Source organism: Oryctolagus cuniculus, chromosome 2, assembly GCF_051225735.1.
Source record: "Oryctolagus cuniculus isolate XC-2025 breed Fujian yellow rabbit chromosome 2, ASM5122573v1, whole genome shotgun sequence".
In the NCBI taxonomy this organism is placed as follows: Eukaryota; Metazoa; Chordata; class Mammalia; order Lagomorpha; family Leporidae; genus Oryctolagus; species Oryctolagus cuniculus.
Genome location: NC_142868.1, coordinates 22,088,112 through 22,107,546, shown reverse-complemented (window position 1 = coordinate 22,107,546; position 19,435 = coordinate 22,088,112). Strand labels below are relative to the sequence as shown.

The 19,435-nt window shown below is 42.6% G+C and overlaps 1 long non-coding RNA gene across 1 annotated transcript; it reads right to left on the bottom strand.

Annotated features, from left to right (window-relative positions):
• Nucleotides 1-230: 230 nt before the first annotated feature.
• LOC149127704 (uncharacterized) lies at nucleotides 231-10,155 on the bottom strand. The gene is made up of 3 exons (XR_016229581.1): nucleotides 9,705-10,155; nucleotides 9,254-9,406; nucleotides 231-781 (listed from the first exon to the last, which is right to left on the bottom strand). It is a non-coding gene; the product is annotated as an uncharacterized LOC149127704 (long non-coding RNA).
• Between the last annotated feature and the right edge of the window lie 9,280 nt (nucleotides 10,156-19,435).

Below are 19,435 nucleotides of genomic sequence, written 5' to 3'. Positions count from 1 at the left end.
TGGAGGGTGAACCAACGGCAAAGGAAGACCTTTCTCTCTGTCTCTCTCTCTCACTGTCCACTCTGCCTGTCAAAAAAAAAAAAAAAAAAAAAAAAAAAAGCCCAAAAGTCCAAAAGTTGATCTTATAATTTTCTGAACTCTGCTCTAGATATGGTCCTTACCTCTGGCATATGACCTTATGAGGTCTCAGCTGAATGCTTTAAGTATTTATTGAAGACATTCCACTCTGGGTTGGCTAAAATCCCACTGTCTCGCTGCTCCAAGTGATCTCTAGCCAATCAAGAGCCTCTCTGCTAAACCTCATGAAATCTCCCCTGAATACATGTGTGTACCTCGTCCTAGGCCAAGGACCCCTAAGAAACCCTTGTGCTCTACAACCATACCTAAGTCCCACACTTGATGTGTTCCCTTGTCTTAAAGAAACTAATTCCATCACATACATTGAACTGTTTTATACTTGCTTATGGTAGACCAGTTACTCCATCAGGTCAAACGGTGGAATACCTCCTCAGTGAACTCTAATTTAAAAAGCATGATCCTCCGCCTGCAGCACTGGTACTCCAGGTTCTAGTCCCAGTTGGGGTGCCGGTTCTGTCCCGGTTGCTCCTCTTCCACTCCAGCTCTCTGCTGTGGCCTGGGAAGGCAGTGGAGGATGGCCCAAGTGCTTGGACCCTGCACCTGCATGGGAGACCAGGAGGAGGATCCTGGCTCCCGGCTTCGGATTTGGGGGGTGAACCAATGGAAGGAAGACCTTTCTCTCTGTCTCTCTCTCTAACTCTGCCTGTCAAAAGAAAAAGCATGAGTTTTAGCAACTTCAAAACCTACCACTAAAGATGACAGGGACAGATTATGTGGCCTGGACAAGATAAATAAAAATACAAATTTTATTATATGATGTTTAATATGCCATTATGGAGATAAAATTTCTCAGAGAAAACATAGAGTTGATAAGAGAAAAGGGAAAGACAAATGTCTTTTACCTAATGGTGCTTGAAGTACTAGACTTAAGGGCACAGACTTCCAAGTGACACCACTTAGACACTTGCAGATTGTAGCAGGACAGTGAGTTGAAGTTTCTGGGGTTTTCAACAGAAGCAGCAACTTTGTAAAAGCCCAATGCAGACCCAAGATCCAGAGCAACCAGTAGTAGTTACAGAAGACTGAGTGAACCAATAAAGTGAATGTAATTGTGGTTGTTTTGAGATTTCATTTACTTACTTACTGCATATTGGTATATTTTTAATGTTCAGTTTCATTATGCGCATTTATAGAAGATCTGTCCCCTTTCTTTCTTTCAATCCTTAACTTTTACTTAAAGTAAGTGTCGGGGCTGGTGCTATGGCATAGTGGGTTAAGCCGCCACCTGCAGTGCTGCCATCCCATATGGTTTCAAGACCCGGCTGCTCTACTTCCTGTCCAGCTCTCTGCTATGGCCTGGGAAAGCAGCAGCAGATGGATCAAGTCCTTGGGCCCCTGCACCCATGTGGGAGACCTGGAAGAAGCTTCTGGCTTCGGATCGGTGCAGCTCCAGCCGTTGCAGCAAATTGGGGAGTGAACCAGTGGATGGAAGACCTCTTTCTTTCTCTCTCTCTCTCTTTCTGCCTCGCCTTCTCTCTGTGTGTAACTCTTTCAAATAAAATAAATAAATCTTTTAAAAAAATAAAAATAAAAAATAAACTAAGTGTCATCAAACCATGGTCCAGCTCACACAGGTCAAATTCAGGCAAAATCCGATACACTGATTGTTTGAAACTGTCTGTGCCTGCTTTCCTGTTACAATAGCAGATCTGAGCACAAATCTTGCCCACAAACCATATTTGTTCCTGTATAAGAAAAGTGTGTTGGGGGCCGGCGCTGTGGCGCAGCGGGTTAACACCCTGGCCTGAAGCGCCTGCATCCTATATGGGTGCCAGTTCAAGACCCAGCTGCTCCACTTCCCATCCAGCTCTCTGCTATGGCCTGGGAAAGCAGTGGAAGATGGCCCAAGTGCTTCGGCCCCTGCACTCGCATGGGAGACTCAGAAGAGGCTCCTGGCTCCTGGCTTCAGATCAGCACAGCTCCGGCCATTTCGGCCAACAGGGGAGTGAACCAGCAGATGGAAGACCTCTCTCTCTACTTCTCTGTCAAATAAATAAATAAACTTTTTTTAAAAAAAGTGTGTTGACCTCTGTATTAGATTATGCTTTTGTAAATGAAACTAAATAGTGTTTTTTTCTCACTGAACCTCAAAATTCAGGGATGATTTTTTTTTTTACTTCATCTCTTTGCATTTAGAACAGAGTAGTTTCCCCAAGGAATAAATAAGTGGCTCTTGTTGTTGACAAAAATATAGTCAGAAAAAAACAATTATATAACCAAAGCTATAGTTAATGTGTCACATGAGAAATAAATCTGATTTGATGAGGTGTGATGAGCCTGCATTAGGGAAAGAGCTGGGCTTCAGACATGGAAATAAGGCTCGCAAAGGCTCTCAGGATCCAAGTCTGTTCTGTGGCTTTGGGGGCATTGGACTTACAGGTGGAAGAGACATTTCCTGGCAGTCCAGGTACATTAGCAGGTTGGGAGGGGGTCAAGGAGATAACAGGTACTTCAGGCAAAACTGGTAGAATTTCACTACTTGCATTTTGCTTTTTAGCCTCAGAACATGAGTAGACACAAGTGCGATAAAAACTTTTAAATAATGGAGCCTGTTGAAAATAAAATAGATTTCCCATGAAATTTCTCATGGCAGAGGTTAATGTTCTGGCCCTGGTACTTGCTGAACACCACGTGCACTGAATTTCCTAGCCATATTTCAAAGGAATTCATATATTAATTCACACTTCTTGCAACACCTATGTTAATGAAGCAGAACAGAGTAAAATCTCATCAGCTTTTGTGATCAAGAATAATCTTCAAGGATTATTTATGATCACAAAGGATAACTTAAAAAAGTGTCCAAAACCTGGACATATGCTAATATCATCTAGCAGGTCTGCCCAGAGTCCTTCTGATTCTCCAGGAGTGTGTGTTACTTTATTTGACTTGATATTTATTATTCAGGGTATTTTTCAACTTTCTAAGAGAAGATATTAATTGCATAATTGGACAGAAATGCAAGCTATTCTGTGTTGACAGAAATTCATCCCTGGTGAAAAGCAAATAAAAATATTTTATGACCCAAGGGTTAATTTGGATTGTAATGTAGCAATCTCATTCAAGGATCCTTCCAATAACATTAAATACCCAACTTATTAAAGTTTCTTTAATCCAACTCCACCATTCTTTTGGGTACTTCATTAATCAGTTTATTAAAACTTGACATGGGTTCATGTAAGAAAAAAGTAGACATAGAATCTCACTACCTTTGCAGATGCTTGGGTTAGACAGGAAAGCAAAAGAGAGTTAAGGTTTTTCTTTGAAGATAAAGATTTGAGGCTGTTTCATAATGCAAAAATAAAAATAAAATCATGGAAAGAGGTATTACAGATACAGTAGAGGTGAAATAATTAATGAGTCAAATTTCAGAAAAGGCAGGAAAGCACAAAATTCAAAACACCAATGACCGGATGAATTTGATAGTAAAGAAGTAACGAAAGTTTGGCTCTCAATATATATAATTTTTGTTTTCATAGCAAACAAACTTAATTGGGGAAGCCAGATGTGATTCCTTAATTATGATAAACACACTAGTATGAGATGTTAATAGGGGGATGGGGTGATAGGTGTATGGGAATTCTGTACTACTAACACACAATTTTTGTTTTGTAAATTTAAAACCCTTCTAAAATAAAATGTTTTTGAACAACAAAGCAAACTTGCTACTGAGATGAGGACTTGGTGGTGTAGCAGGTGACATGAAGAGATAATAAGGATTTCAATAGTCAGTGATAGAAAGGAAAGCTGGTTGGTTGGAACAAACTGAGAGTCAGGAGCTGCAAAGCGAATCAAGGACAAGTGAGAGGGAGTCCGAGGTGACTGTAGTGACGCATTATGGAACACAGGACCACATAGGAAGGAGAGCCGGGAAGTGGCTGAGGGACTCGGAGGATCTAAGTGATATCAGGAGAGTGGGATGCATGACGAGGCTGAAAAGGAGAAGTAGGAACCAAGGTACCGGCACCCAGAAGAACAGGCCCAGAGGGAGAAGTGGCAGGTGACAAGGTCAGGGTCACAATGCACAGGTGGGCCATTCTGGATGGTGGTGAGGCTTCAGAGTGAGCAGCACTGGTATCTGTCAATCACTCAGGTAACCAAGGATCTCACAGCCACCCGTCCAAGGGGGAGCTCGAGGAAGGGCCGGGAAATACAACTTCGCTGAAGAACATCAGTGTGACAGGAGGCTCACACTCTGGGAAGAAGACAAGGCTTTTTATTTGCATGGGCACAGCTTGTGAGCTATCCCCAGATTCTCTACGTGACCCAACAGCTGACGACCACAACGGGAGAGGGCTATGGTAAAACCACCTTCTATTTTGCAGCACCAGGATGGGCCCTTGACACACACCAGCACATCGAATGCTCATGACAGTGATGAAGCAGATGCAAACACACACTGAGAGGACAAACTCAATGCCAATATCACACAGGTAGGGAGTGTCACAGGCATGCACAGGCCCATAGCACATTCCAGTGCCCATTTGCACAATTAGTGTAGTACCTAGTCCCGCAAGAAGTAAAGAGACAGGATTCAAGAGGGGGAGAGAAATGCGGAAAAGCATTTACTGCAGAGTCAGGCAAGCGCCCACTGACATCCCCTACTTTCACACACACAGACGCATGCCCCAGAGAACAGTGCTCCCAGGTGAACAAGCTAGACTGGGAATTCAGCTTGCCCCTGGGGCAGGCATAAGATTTTTTAAAAATTTCCTTGAAAAGTGGAGACAGAGGGGTGGGGGGAAGGGGGGGGGGGAGAGAGATTCCATCTGCCCCTCAAATGCCCACAACATCCATGCCTGAGCTTGGCTGAAGCCAGGAGGCCAGAACTCCACCCAGACCTCCCATGTGGGTGGTAGGGACCCAGCACCTGGGCCAGCATCCACCTACGTCCTCAGATGCATTATTAGGAAACTGGGTCGGAAGTGGAGTATCCAGGACTTGAACCAGGCACTCCAGTTTGGGACGCTGGCGTTACGAGCAGTGGTTTAACTGGCTGCACCACAACCCTGGCCCCTGTGGTAGATATTGCTAATTCTTTATGCAAAATCCACTCTCCCCTCTTTGTTGTCAGTAGAAAAGCAATTGTGTTTGAGAGCAGCAACATGTTAAACTCAGAGATATAGGAAAATAAACGCTCCCTTGTGGTATTTCCCAGCTTCTCTGACTGAGGCTGCGTTCTGGCCAAGGAGTTGAGAAGGGCAGTTCTTGGAGAGGCCTTGTCATAGATCGGTACAAGGGGAGGCATCAAGGACACACACTGTTCCATCTTCACCACCTTCTCTCTGGCTGCCTGTGGATGTGGCACCAAGTCATCTTGGGGCACTAGGCAACAGAAGGACCTGAAGACTGGAGGTGTCCACTCTCTGATGGCATCAGAGCCACCACACCACCCCTGCCCTGCTTTCCAGTGGACAGGCAGGTGTGTCAGGAACAATAGACCCTGATCCCTTAAGGCACTGCTGCGTTGTGTTTGCTGAGACTAGCAGCTGAATGCAATTTTGTCCAAGCCCTGAAGTCAACTTGTGCTTCCTACTCCTCAACAACCAGACCTTGGGATCTACCTGTGCCAAGCCAGGTGCATCTCGCACCCAGCCGGCCATGTGCACGCAAGATTTCAGCTTACTTTACAACCCAGTCAGCTACAGCCAGACGAGTTCAGTGTTCAGGAGGGTAAAAGATCAACTGCTTCTTCGGTGCAGCCCCAGGAAATGTTGCATTCTCGCTGGTTTCTCCGATCAGAAGGAAACAAAAAGGAAGAGGCTGAAATATTTTCCAAGTGAGGGAAAAGGAGAAGAAACGAGGGGAGGAGCCCTTGGTTTGAAGAGGAAGAATAAAATGCAGATACACGGTGTTTTCTGGTCGACAGAATTATTCCAAGGAAATTTTTGAAACTTGATTCTGGGTCCCCACCCCAAATAAGGCAAAACAGAAAGTCACAAGACAGGTCTCCTACGTGCCAGGTTTGAGAAAGTCCCCCTAGTGTTATTGACGTGCACCCTGATTGACAAGCACTGCCTCAGTGGTTATGGGTTGAACTTTGCCCCCGCAGAACTCCTGTGTTGAAGCTCTACCCTCCAACATGACTGCATCTGGAGAGGGAGCCCACAAGGAGCTAATCCAGGTTAAAAGAGGTCTTAAGAAGGGTTTTAAATTAGAGAAAAATAGGAGAGGAAGGAGAAGGAAGGGTGGGAGCATGACAGGGAGAGAGGGTAGGGTCGGAAGTATCACTAAGTTCTTAAATCTGTATACATGAAATCTGTATACCTTAAATAAAAAAAATTTTATAGAGTAGGGTTTTATTTAATCCAGGAAGATTCATGACCTTTCTTCCAGTTGAAGAAGAGAAAGCGATTTCCCTACGTGACTGCAAGCCAGAAAGGGAGCCCTCACCAGAACCGACTCTGCTGACACCCTGATCCCACACTCCCAGTCCCCAAAACTGAGAAAAGCAATGTATGCTCTTGAAGCTGCCAGTGTGCGGTGTGTCCTCAGGGAGACCTCAGCTACCACAATGCCTCTGGCTGGAGGCGGAAGCCATGCTGCTAACCTGATTCGCCACTGCACCATGTTCTCTCTAGGGTCCTCACTAATCCTATGAAATACCCTACACATCTTCACCCTGTACTTGTCTCCCTCCATTTGGAAATCAAATTGCTGAATCTTTTCTGAGTATCTAACCAATGTTTACTTCTCAAGCAATGGGAATATAAAAGAAAACCATTTTCTTACCTATCCTTAATCCTCCAGTGATTTCCCATGGACCTCAGGATCAAGTCCAAAACATTCAACAGGGCCTGGACAATACTGCCCCATCTTGCCCCTTTCCTGCTCCCTCCCTACCACCCAGTCCTACAGCCTTCTTCCCATTTCCTGAACACACCAACAGTTTCCTTCCTGGAGCCTTGCTGTGTGTGCCATTACCACTACCTGGACGGCTCAGAAATCTGTTCTCCTCCTTGTGTGCTTCCTAAAAATTCTACAGAGTTTAAGATAAATTAGACCTCCTATAAATAATCTCATAGCCCTGTGAACATTTTCTTCACAGCCCTAATAACAGGCATGTTAGTTTAATTATTTATGGATTTGCTCAAGTAGTAAGGACTATGCTGACCTTACTGTTGTTCGCCCAGGAGATTTAGACTCACTACATAATTATTGAAAGAATAAGATCTAATAATGTAAGAAATCACTCTAATTCCCAGATGTGCAGTACACCCCCTGAAAGCTGAATTTGGGATGAGGGAAAAACTAAGGACTAGACAGGCCAAGTAACTCTACTGAGCAAAAACCCGAACATGACCTGAAAGATTCTGCTCCTTTTGGGCGTATTCAGACATGCCTCGCCCTTCAGCGTACTGCTCTAAAAATGCCTCTCCAAGGAAACACACTATAGGTACTCCCCGTCATTTTGATCTCTTCCCTTCCTGCCATCCAGCCCAAGACAATGAAAATGCAGTCTATCATGCTCATTTGTACTGGATGGTAGTCTTGTTCTCTATGCCTGAAATTTGTGAAGGCTCCCAGCCTGGAACGCGAAGGCAGCAACAGCATCTGTTGTTCATTTATTCATCAAGCACATAACGATATTGAGGAGCTAAAGGGCTAGCTCTTGGGAGTCCACAACTAATTAAGCAAGGTGCTTTTCCTTAGGTAGTTCAGTCGATTGGGCAAACAAGTGAAGAGACCATTTTAACATATATGACAAGTATTGTGATAAGCACCGAAAATTCTGGATATTCACCGAAGTGGTATCTCATCCAGATTGGGGGCATGCAAGGAAGACTTCTAGAGATATCCGAGCTTAGTTAAAGACTCAGTTAGCGGCCGGCGCCGCGGCTCACTAGGCTAATCATCCGCCTTGCGGCGCCGGCACACCAGGTTCTAGTCCCAGTCGGGGCACCGGATTCTGTCCCAGTTGCCTCTCTTCCAGGCCAGCTCTCTGCTGTGGCCAGGGAGTGCAGTGGAGGATGGCCCAAGTCCTTGGGCCCTGCACCCCATGGGAACCAGGATAAGTACCTGGCTCCTGCCATCGGATCAGCGCGGTGTGCCGGCCGCAGCGCGCTGGCCGCAGAAGCCATTGGAGGGTGAACCAACGGCAAAGGAAGACCTTTCTCTCTGTCTCTCTCTCTCTCACTGTCCACTCTGCCTGTCTAAATAAATAAAAAATAAAAAAAAAAGACTCAGTTAGTGACCCCAAGGTGGGAGAGGACTTTCCAGTCAAAAGGAAGAATGAGTGCATAGGAAGGTGAGTGGGAGGCTTCTTGGCTCATCCTGGAAACTGCAGGAAGTCGTGATATCCATAAATGGCCAGTCGGGAGGCCAGAGGAGTAAGCAAGACCAAAAGAGTAAGCAAGGCCAGAGCACTGGGTCCTTCTTCAGCCTCTGTGAAGTTTCTGTTTTATCACACAGGCTATAGAAGACAGGAAAGTTCTACTCCAAGAGAATCGACTGTGCCATTAGAAGTTCCCCAACAAAGGATGCAAGGAGGTGAGGTTCAGTTCTGGTAGCTTTTTGAAGTTAGTAAAATGAAAAACAAAGCCAACCAGGCCCCAATGCAGTATATACAGAGGACAGGGATCTGCTATTTAAGAACAATCAATGTATCCTCCCCTCCTCTCCCCTCTCTCCCTTGGCTCTGGTCCCATGCCCAGTCTTATTTCCAGGTTCACTTTCTTCCCATTAAATGTCAAAGGCCACTTCCCGCACAGTAGCTCACTAGTGTACCCAGGCTGTACTCTACACACACCTCTTTCAATTTCTTGCCAATACATTTTTTGGCTACAGATGCACATCTTGAATGCTAATAGCTGTTCAGGAACAAGAGTCAAATTTTTAAAAATTTATTTTTCTGAAAACTTTTCTAGTCCCTCTCCAGAATCTGATGCCACCATAAGTCAGGGGCCAGAGGTCTGTAAAAGGCTTTCAGCATTAGCATTCCCACACATGAGAAAATTAGCCCAGGTGGGTATTTTAGTGCTAAGATGCTTCAGTTAGAGGTGGTGATTGTGGTACAGCAGATTAAGCCCCTACCTGGGAAGTCTACATCCTGTATCAGAGTGCCCGGTTCACACCCTGGCTACCCTGCATTTCTGATACAGCATTTCCACTAACCCACCTGGCAGGCAGCAGATAATGGCCCAAGTGCTTGGGTCACCCACACAGACCTGGATGGAGTTCTTGGCTGCTGGGTTCGGCCTGGTCTATACCTGGCTATCGCAGGCATTTGTGGAGTGGACCAGTAGATGGAAGCTCTCTCTCTTTCAAATAGCTAAATAAAATTTAAAAAGAAAATGAAGAGGTAGTGATTAATAAACACAGGACGGTCTCATGAGAACTGCAGTACTCGGGGGCTGCCCTGTAACAAAACTATCTGAAACTCAAGTGAGGCAACCTGCGGCGAGGAAGCGCGGAGCCTCCATGAGCCCGGGGCCAGTCAGCGCTTCTCTCAGTGTGCTGTGCCGGGAGCTCCTACCTGACCACCTCATTGCTCCTCCTCCAGTTTGAAGGCTGCTGACACTACGACAGATCCAGTCAAGGCTGGAGAACTGGGCAGTCAAAACTCTCACCTGGCACAGGATGCTGGGCATTTTGTCCCCTCACACTCCCAAGAAACCAAGTCTGCACGGAGGCCGGTCGACATGTCCTCTCTGGGCCTCCAACGAGCATTCCCAGAAGGACTCAGACTTGTGGTCAGCTCGAGGAAAGCCCAGTCCTGGGACAGGGGTAAAATCCTCCAACTTGACACAGCTGAGTCAAGATAGGATCAGGCCCACCTGGGTCAATCTGAAGGCCACCTGAGGGCTGGGAAGAAAAATTCTTTACTCAGTACTATCAGGGATTAGCTGAGATTGCCCAAATGCAGCATTTCTGCAGTTCATCCCATGGTTAGCACCTCACAGCTGCTATCAAGTGTTTTGCTGGAACTCTAATTGCAAGCTCATTTGCTAGACCTAGACTACTGGTTAGTAGAAGGTCTAACACTAACTTGCTCTTGATCCCATGTGTTTCCACCATAACCGATCTGTTTCTTCTGGACAAAGGAGCACCACTAAGCTAAATTGTCTTTAATAAATACTTCTGAGCTACAGAATCCCTCTACTTGGCTTACATTCCTATCACTCCACTTACTACAAGGACCTCTGGCTGAGTTCCTTTAAAAATAGGCTCTTTGCACCTTCAGAGTTCACCATGATGCTTGGTAGAGTAGGCTATTAAATATTCATTGCATAAATTAGGCAGACTGTATTGCCTCTCACCTGTGATTTTTTGGGGGAAGGGGTGAGAGGTGGGAGGAGAAAATCCACCTCAATCACATACGATGACACTCAGCCATTTAAGACCTCAAAATGGGAGATCAGGAAGTCTAAAACTTAAACCCAGGTTTTCTTTGGATCTTCACTTTTTTTTTTTAACTTTTATTTAATGAATATAAATTTCCAAAGTACGATTTATGGATTACAATGGTTTCCCCCACATACCGTCCCTCCCACCCACTACCCTCCCCTTTCCCACTCCCTCTCCCCTTCCATTCACATCAAGATTCATTTTCGATTATCTTAATATACAGAAGATCAGCTTAGTATACATTAAGTAAGGATTTCAACAGTTTGCTCCCACACAGAAACATAAAGTGAAAAATAATAGATGATTTTTTTTAAGTGATGATGAAATCAGATCAGACCTATTGTCATGTTTAATCCCAGTGAGAGTCAAGTTGGGAGTTGATAATTTCTTTTTTTCCTTTTTTTCTTTTTTTTTTTTTACAGAGGATCAGTTTAGTATACATTAAGTAAAGATTTCAACAGTTTGCACCCCCATGAAAACACAAAGTGAAATATATTGTTTGAGTACTCGTTATAGCATTAAATCTCAATACACAGCACATTAAGGACAGAGATCCTACATGAGGAGTAAGTGCACAGTGACTCCTGTTGTTGACTTTACCAATTGACACTCCTGTCTATGGCATCAGTAATCTCCCTATGCTCCAGTCATGAGTTTCCAAGGCTATGGAAGCCCTCTGAGTTCTCCGATTCTTATCTTGTTTAGACAAGGTCATAGTCAAAGTGGAGGTTCTCTACTCCCTTCAGAGAAAGGTACCTCCTTCTTTGAAGACCTGTTCTTTCCACTGGGATCTCACTCGCAGAGATCTTTTGCCAGAGTGTCTTGGCTTTCCATGCCTGAAATACTCTCATGGGCTTTTCAGCCAGATCCGAATGCCTTTAGGGCTGATTCTGAGGCCAGAGTGCTATTTAGGACATCTGCCATTCTATGAGTCTGCTGAGTATCTCACTTCCCATGTTGGATCACTCTCCCCTTTATTTATTCCATCGGTTAGTGTTAGCAGGTACTAGACTTGTTTATGTGCTCCCTTTGACTCTTAGTCCTTTCATTATGATCAATTATGAACTGAAATTGATCACTTGGACTAGTGAGATGGCATTGGTACATGCCACCTTGATGGGATTGAATTGGAATCCCCTGGTATGTTTCTAACTCTACCATTTGGGGCAAGTCAGCTTGAGCATGTCCCAAATTATACATCTCTTCCCTCTCTTATTCCCACTCTTATGTTTAACAGGGATCACATTTCAGTTAATTTTCAACACTTAAGAATAACTGTGTATTAATTACAGAATTAAACCAGTCATATTATGTAGAATAGACAAAAAAACTACTAAGAGGGATAATGTATTAAGTTGTTCATTAACAGTCAGGGCTATGCTGATCAAGTCACCGTTTCCCATAGTGTCCGTTTCACTTCAGGAGGTTTCCTTTTTGGTGTTCAGTCAGTTGTCACCGATCAGGGAGAACATATGGTATTTGTCCCTTTGGGGCTGGCTTATTTCACTCAGCATGATGTGTTCCAGATTCCTCCATTTTGTTGCAAATGACTGGATTTCGTTGTTTCTTACTGCGGTATAGTATTCTAAAGAGTACATATCCCATAATTTCTTTATCCAGTCTACTGTTGATGGGCATTTAGGTTGGTTCCAGGTCTTGGCTATTGTGAATTGTGCTGCAATAAACATTAGGCTGCAGACCGCTTTTTTGTTTGCCAATTTAAATTTCTTTGGGTAGATTCCAAGGAGTGGGATGGCTGGGTCGAATGGTAGGGTTATTTTCAGGTTTCTGAGGAATCTCCAGACTGATTTCCATAGTGGCTTGACCAGTTTGCATTCCCACCAACAGTGGGTTAGTGTCCCTTTTTCCCCACATCCTCGCCAGCATCTGTTGTTGGTAGATTTCTGAATGTGAGCCATTCTAACCGGGGTGAGGTGAAACCTCATTGTGGTTTTGATTTGCATTTCCCTGATTGCTAATGACCTTGAACATTTTTTCATGTGCCTGTTGGCCATTTGGATTTCTTCTTTTGAAAAATGTCTATTGAGGTCCTTGGCCCATCTCTTAATTGGGTTGTTGGTTTTGTTTTTGTGGAGTTTCTTGATCTCTTTGTAGATTCTGGTTATTAACCCTTTATCTGTTGCATAGTTTGCAAATATTTTTTCCCATTCTGTCGGTTGTCTCTTCACTCTCCTGACTGTTTCTTTTGCAGTACAGAAACTTCTCAATTTGATGCAATCCCAATAGTTAATTTTGGCTTTGACTGCCTGTGCCTCCCAGGTCTTTTCCAGAAACTCTTTGCCTGTGCCAATATCTTGAAGGGTTTCTCCAATGTTCTCTAGTAACTTGATGGTGTCAGGTCGTAGATTTAGGTCTTTAATCCATGTTGAGTGGATTTTTGTGTAAGGCGTAAGGTAGGGGTCTTGCTTCATGCTTCTGCACGTGGAAATCCAGTTTTCCCAGCACCATTTATTGAATAGACTGTCCTTGCTCCAGGAATTGGTTTTAGATCCTTGATCAAATATAAGTTGGCTGTAGATGTTTGGGTTGATTTCAGGTGTTTCAATTCTGTTCCATTGGTCTATCCATCTGTTTCTGTACCAGTACCATGCTGTTTTGATAACAACTGCCCTGTAGTATGTCCTGAAATCTGGTATTGTGATGCCTCCGGCTTTGTTTTTGTTGTACAAGATTGCTTTAGCTATTCGAGGTCTCTTGTGCCTCCATATAAATTTCAGCACCAATTTTTCCAGATCTGAGAAGAAGGTCTTCGGTATCTTGATTGGTATTGCATTGAATTTATAAATTGCTTTTGGGAGAATGGACATTTTGATGATATTGATTCTTCCAATCCATGAGCATGGAAGATTTTTCCATTTCTTGGTATCCTCTTCTATTTCTTTCTTTAAGGTTTTGTAATTTTCATCGTAGAGATCTTTAACGTCCTTGGTTAAGTTTATTCCAAGGTATTTGATTGTTTTTGTAGCGATTGTGAATGGGATTGATCTTAGAAGTTCTTCCTCAGCCACGGCATTGTCTGTGTATACAAAGGCTGTTGATTTTTGTGCATTGATTTTATACCCTGCTACTTTGCCAAAATCTTCTATGAGTTCCAATAGTCTCTTAGTAGAGTTCTTTGGGTCCCCTAAATAAAGAATCATGTCATCTGCAAAGAGGGATAGTTTGAGTTTTTCCTTCCCAATTTGTATCCCTTTAATTTCTTTTTCTTGCCTAATAGCTCTGGCTAGAACCTCCAGAACTATATTGAATAGCAGTGGTGAGAGTGGACATCCCTGTCTGGTACCAGATCTCAGTGGAAATGCTTCCAACTTTTCCCCATTCAATAGGATGTTGGCTGTGGGTTTTTCATAGATTGCTTTGATTGTATTGAGGAATGTTCCTTCCAAACCCAGTTTGCTTAGAGTTTTCATCATGAACGGGTGTTGTATTTTATCAAATGCTTTCTCGGCATCTATTGAGATAATCATATGGTTTTTCTTCTGCAGTCTGTTAATGTGGTGTATCACATTGATTGTCTTGCGCACATTAAACCATCCCTGCATACCAGGGATAAATCCCACTTGGTCTGGGTGGATGATCTTTCTGATGTGTTGTTGCATTCTATTGGCGAGAATTTTATTGAGGATTTTTGCATCTATGTTCATCAGGGATATTGGTCTGTAATTCTCTTTCAGTGCTGCATCTTTTTCCGGCTTAGGAATTAAGGTGATGCTGGCTTCATAGAAAGAATTTGGGAGGATTCCCTCTTCTTCGATTGTTCTGAATAGTTTGAGAAGAATTGGAGTTAGTTCTTCTTTAAATGTCTGGTAGAATTCAGCAGTGAATCCATCTGGTCCTGGGCTTTTCTTTGTTGGGAGGGCCTTTATTACTGTTTCAATTTCTGTCTCAGTTATGGGTCTGTTTAGGTTTTCTATGTCTTCCTGGTTCAATTTAGGTAGGTTGCATGTGTCCAGGAATCTATCCATTTCTGATAGGTTTCCCTGTTTGCTGGCATACAAGTCCTTGTAGTAATTTCTGATGATTCTTTTTATTTCTGTGGTGTCTGTTGTTACGTTTCCTTTTTCATCTCTGATTTTATTGATTTGGGTCTTTTCTCTTCTTTTTTTAGTTAGTTGGGCCAATGGGGTGTCAATTTTGTTTATTTTTTCAAAAAACCAGCTCCTCGTTTGGCTGATTTTTTGGAATGTTTTTCTTGATTCAATCCTGTTGATTTCTTCTCTGATTTTAATTATTTCTCTTCTCCTACTAGATTTGGGTCTGGTTTGCTGTAGGTTTTCTAGATCCTTGAGGTGAATTGAAAGCTCATCTATTTGGTGCCTTTCCAATTTCTTGATGTAGGCACCTATTGATATAAACTTTCCTCTTAACACTGCTTTTGCTGCGTCCCATAAGTTTTGGTATGTTGTGCTGTTATCCTCATTTACTTCCAGAAAGTTTTTGATTTCTCTTTTGATTTCTTCTATGACCCATTGTTCATTCAGGAGCATGTTGTTCAATCTCCATGTGTTTGCATATGCTCTAGGGATTCCTGAGTTGCTAATTTCCAACTTCATTCCTTTATGGTCTGAGAAGCTGCATGGTATGATTCTAATTCTTTTGAATTTGCTGAGACTTGCTTTATGGCCTAGTATGTGGTCAATCCTAGAGAAGGTTCCATGTACTGCTGAGAAGAATGTAAAATCTTTAGCTGTAGGATTGAAAGTTCTGTATAAATCTGTTAGATCCATTTGGGCTATAGTGTCGTTTAAATCTACTGTATCCTTGTTGATCTTCTGTCCTATTGATCTGTCTATTTCTGAGAGTGGAGTATTGAAGTCCCCCAGTACTATTGTATTGGGGTCTAAGTCTCCCTTTAAGTCCGTTAACAAATCTTTTAGATAAACCGGTGCCCTGTAGTTAGGTGCATATACATTGATAATTGTTATATCTTCCTGTTGAATTGATCCCTTAATCATTATGTAGTGTCCCTCTTTGTCTCTCTTAACGGTTTTTGTGGTAAAGTTTATGTTGTCTGAAATTAAGATGGCTACGCCTGCTCTTTTTTCATTTCTGTTGGCATGGTATATCTTTTTCCAGCCTTTCACTTTCAGTCTGTATGGATCTTTGTTGGAAAGATGAGTTTCTTGTAAGCAGCAAATAGATGGGTTTTGTTCCTTAACCCAATCAGCCAATCGGTGTCTTTTAACTGGACAGTTCAGGCCATTCACGTTCAATGTGACTAATGATAAGTGGTAACTTTGCCCTGCCATTTGCCAAAGATAAGCTCTAATATATGCTTTGAATTCCCTGTGATCTTTTGCTGTGAGCTTTCCTTCCTTGGTTTCCTTCCTTTACCTTCTTTCATATTGATGACCGTGTTTCTTTGTTTCTGTGTGTAACACATCTTTAAGCATCTTTTGCAGGATCATTTACTTTTTTAAGTGTGAAGCACACATATACGGGGATGGGCACTGTGGCACTGCCACATGCAAAGCCAGTGCCCTTTATTGGAGTGCCTGGTAAGTTCTAGCTACTGTAGCTTCGATCCAGCTTCCAGCTGATGTACCTCCAGGAAAGCAGCAGATACCTCAAGCACTTGGGCCCCTCCTACCATTCATGTGGGAGACGACGATTGAGTGCCCTGCTCCTGGCTTTGGCCTGCACCAGCCCTAGTTGCTGAAAGCATTTGAAGAGTAAACCAACAGCTAGAAGATCTCTCTCTACCTTTTATATAAATAATCTTTTTTAAAAAAATATTTATTTATTTATATGAAAGGCAGAGTTACAGAGGCAGAGGCATAGAGAGACAAAGAGATCTTCCATCCACTGGTTCACTCCCCAAATGGCCAGAGCTGTGCCAATCCAAAACAAGGAGCCAGGAGCTTCTTCCAGGTCTCCCATGCAGGTGCAGGGGCCCAAGCACTTGGGCCATCTTCTTCTTTTTTTTTTTTTTTTATTTAATGAGCATAAATTTCCAAAGTACAGCTTATGGAACCACAATAGCCTCCTCCCCCCCCATCTTCCTTCCCACCCACAACGCTCCCCTCTCCCACTCCCTCTCCCCTTCCCCTTCACATCATGATTAATTTTCAATTATCTTTATATACAGAAGATCAATTTAGCGTATGTTAAGTAAAGATTTCCACATTTTGCTCCCACACAGAAACACAAAGTGTAAAATACTATTTGAGTACTAGTTATAGCATTAATTAAATACCTAAGAGTAATTGTGTATTAATTACAGAGTTCAACCAATAGTTTTAAGTAGAATATAAAATGCATCTTTTGTATTGTTGTGGCTTCCCTCCCCCCCCGACCTCCCTCCCTCCCATGGCCCTCCCCTCACCCACTCCCTCTCCCATCCCGCCCTTCATCACGTTTCATTTTCAATTACCTTCATATATTGAAGATCAACTTAGTATATACTAAGCAGGGATTTCAACAGGTTGCACTCACACAACCGAACCAGGTATAGGGTATTGTTCGACTAGTAGTGTTGTTTTTGAGTTTCATAGTTAAACATATTAAGGACAGAGATCCTGTGTTGGGAGCATGAACCCAGTGACTCCCGTTGTTGATTTAACAATCGGCACTCTTATTTATGATGTCAGCAATCACCCGAGACTCTTGCTATGAGCTGTCTAGGCTATGGAAGTCCCTTGAGTTCAGCAACTCTGAATTTGTTTAGTCAAGGCCATATCACAGTGGAGGTTCCTTCCTCCCTTCAGAGAAAGGCGTTGGGCCATCTTATACTGCTTTCCCAGGCCATAGCAGAGAGCTGGATCGCAAGTGGAGCAGCCAAGTCTTGAACTGGCGCCCACATGGGATGCTGGCACTGCAGGTGGCGGGTTTACCTGCTACACCACAGCACTGGCCACTATAAATAATCTTTAAAAAAAACTTTTGCACAGTCTTCCAAATGTAGTTATTACATTTGAACTTAATGAGCAAAAAAGTAACAAATCACTGAAAGATACACAAGGCTATTAGAACATGAAAAATTTTCCAACCCTACTAGTTGTTCTTTACCTATTAAATTAGCAAAATTTTAATGAAATGGCAAATTCAGAAATGACAGGAAGTAAAAAAACACTCATACATTCAAGTATTGGGCAGCAAAGAAATCTATATGGGTAAGAAACCTTAACAGTTATATCCAAGGTATATATGTGGGACTATATGTGATGCACATAGTCACATATAAATGAAAATGTAAGCTATATATTTATACTTTTCTATTAACTCCTAAAAATGTATGTCCCACGAAATCCAAGTGCTGACTGCAATGCATGTACTCAGAAGTGCAGAACATGGCTTTGCCACTGCCCAGCTGTGTGACCTTCAGCAAATTACTAACTTTCTGGGCTATCTCCTCCTCAGTAAAATGATGATTTAAAAAGGAAAGCAAAGTACCTACCTTACAGCGTTGCTGTAGACTAAATGAGAATATTTATGAATTTCAATAAACGGTAAATGCCATTACTCCATGTATACGAGATCTGTAAACAGCCTGATGTCTAATGACACAGAATGGCTTAAAAGATAAGGGTAAATTCATTCCCTGACTTTATCAGTCATTAAATTGGTGTTCAAGAGTTTTTAATGATGTTGGAAAACACTTGTATTAAATGGAAAAGCATGATGTAAGTTTAGATAAGTATGATTTTAGTTATGCAACATACACACCAATATGTAGAAACAGATCTAGCACAAAACATACCAAAATATTAAAGGCAGTTCTTCCGAGTAGCAGAATTTCATCTGCTGGAAACTGTTTTCTTCTTTATATTTCCCTATCATTATTGTTGTCATTATTATTTTTGGGTAAAAGGTATTCCTTTCAAAACATGGAAAACACTAACTCTGAAAAGTCAAAGTAACAAATGGGTAATTTAAAAAATTCATAAAAATGCCCAACTTTTCACATGATATAAAATACAAAATTTAGTGTAGCTTTCCAAGACCCAATTATTTTCTGTGAATTTGCAAATATAGAGTATTACATTACTGCAAAATAAATATTTCAAGCAACATAAAGCAGTAAATATTCCCTGACTTCAAATCCACACTTGGCTCGGGTGAGCCTCCGCTACTCCTAAGCAGGTGCTGCGGCCTCCGCCGGTTCTGACGCAGGCCTCCCACAGAAACCTAGACCAGCACCGGGCCCTGCCGGTAGCTACTTCCGAGCTGCCCTCCACGTTCCAGTGGGTTTTACCTTCTGTATCTACCACGTCACAAAGTTCTCTTCCTCTTTCCATTTAGGAAGGAAAAAACTCTCCAGTCTGCTTCTTAGAAAAAGAAAAGGTGATAATGCTTTTCCTTCACCAAGAATAAACTTTCCAGACACTTTCCAACTCTTTTGCAAGCTTTCCCTTTCTTGTGTTCCTTGTGTGACCTTCAGCAAATTACTAATTTAATTACTAATTACTTTCATTTGTCCAAAACACTACTGCATTTCAGACCACAATTTTTCCCACACAGCACTCAGTCTATTCAATATATGAAACATCAGCCTATATGAATAGCACTCAAGACCTTCTGTAACAGTTCCCAACAGGAGCATACAGAGAATAAACAATCACAGTTTACAGGAGATGTCAGGAAATCCCTCATACTCTTCAAGGTGTTCCTTTGAAGCAAATCAAAAAGAAACTTCTTGCTTATCAATCAGCATGTCCACTCACCTGCGTAGCACTGGAGTAGACATTACTTATGTGTGTAGACGGGAAAACCACGCTAGCTTTATGTGTCTGCTGTTCACCCAAGCATCCATCCATGTTGCATTAAACAGATCGCTGATGACCAAATTTTTAACAGCGGTAGAAGCAGAAACCCCTAGGTGCTAATGCTCTTCGCTGCTCCCTGTGACTCAATTCTCACCGGCAAAAGCTACCCTTCTAACAATCTGTCCATTGAATGAACACCCAGCTTTACAAATTAAAACAACACAATC